The sequence below is a fragment of the Anthonomus grandis genome, unplaced genomic scaffold (assembly GCF_022605725.1).
Source record: "Anthonomus grandis grandis unplaced genomic scaffold, icAntGran1.3 ctg00000379.1, whole genome shotgun sequence".
NCBI classification, from domain to species: domain Eukaryota; kingdom Metazoa; phylum Arthropoda; class Insecta; order Coleoptera; family Curculionidae; genus Anthonomus; species Anthonomus grandis.
This window is the reverse complement of record NW_026088486.1, coordinates 110391-112208: the sequence shown is the minus strand read 5'-3', so window position 1 is coordinate 112208 and position 1818 is coordinate 110391.

Genomic DNA, 1818 nt, shown 5'->3' with positions numbered 1-1818 from the left:
TATAAAATAAATAAAAATAAAACATATAACTAAATCAATTTCTTTCAAGATGTTCGAAGTGTCCACCATCGTTACTAATACAGTCGCATACTTTTCGATAAGTAACGTGAACTGCAGCCTCCACTTCGGCAACTGATATGCTTGTTACCGCATTTCTGATCCTGGCTATCATATCATCTGGTGTTGTAGGTCTGGTTTGGTAAACGATATCCTTTAGTCTGGCCCACAAATAAAAATCTAGGCAAGTTAGACCAGGAGATCGCGGAGGCCAAGGAAATATACTTCCTCGACCAATCCACCTATGAGGAAACCGTAAATTTAAAAAATTTCTCACATTTATCACAAAATCCGCGGGACATCCTTCGTGCTGTAAAAACATCCTTGCACAGGTTTGAATTGGGATGTTTTCAAGCAGTACAGGCAAGTGATCTTGTAAAAAATCTAAATAGTTGTGCCCATTGAGGACCTCTTCAAAAATGTATGGACCAATAATTCTTCCCCCTATTATCCCACACCAGACATTAACAGACCATCGACCCTGATACTGCACTTCTCTCATCCAGTGGGGATTTGTGGGAGCCCAATAGTGCATATTGTGTAAATTTACATTACCAACACTGGTGAAAGTTGCCTCGTCTGTCCATAGAATGTTTGAGATAAACTGGGGATCTTCTTCCATCATATTGCTAAACCAGTTACAATAATCAAGTCGTCTATCAAAATCGGTTCCTGTTAATTCCTGATGCAGCACCATATGAAAAGGATGCAACCTAAAATAATATTCAAATTAGGTAAAAAATAAAAATAATATATATTTTTTTATATTCGATTCTAGTAATAGTTAAATTATATTATCAACTTTTTAACAAACCTGTGGTCTCTTAAAATGTTATGCACAGTTGATTTCGTAATGCCCAAATCCAATGAAATCTTCCTATGTGAGGGTATAATCCAATATAAGCAAGCACATTAACAATATTTTCTTCAGATCATCCAGAGCGACATCTTCTGTTAAGAGGTAAATGCATACTGCCATTTTCTCGCAACCGAGTAGCTATTCTTGCAAATGTTCTTTTCGTATAATGTCTCTATTCTGAATACCACATAGCATATATTTAAAATTTGAAAAATAGGTTATTTAAAAATTACTCGAAAACAAATGGAGATATCGAAACGCGGTTTTCACTGGTTTGTTAGTATGTTTTAAGTCTTCGAAACTGCAGTGAAAAAATCATATCATTGCATTTAACTTTTAGAGAAAATCTCTAAAAACCCAGTCTCTGTTAAACAACGCCCTCTGACGACTTCACTGAAAACAAAGTGACATTGACAGGTGCATATTTTGAAAGCCCTTTGAATTTCCTTTTAAACGAGTACCCACTTGAATTACTTTTAATAAAGAATCTGAGTACAGGGCGATGAAAAAGTTGCATTTTTTATGATCTTCCCCCACCCTTCTCATTGGAGATATGAAGAAAATTCTTTAGCCAAATTAAGGCAAAATTAATGAAGATTATTCTGATGTTTTCAAAATGGTACATAATACTGGCTATTTTAGACGAAATTTGAATTTTTTGAAAATACTGTGCAGTTACGCCCTCTTGTGGTAGTCTTAGGAACTTGTAAATATTTTCCAGCCATTTTTTTGGCCACTTTTCATAAGAATTTTTTTTTTTAGCGGTGTGCGATGAATAGTTTTCGAGATACCGCCGGCGTTCTTTCTTATTTGGACACCCGGTATATGGGAAACGGAACGTAGCATTTTTCTTAAAATTTGGTAGTCATGGTAACAGACAATGCTCTAAAATATTCTCCGTC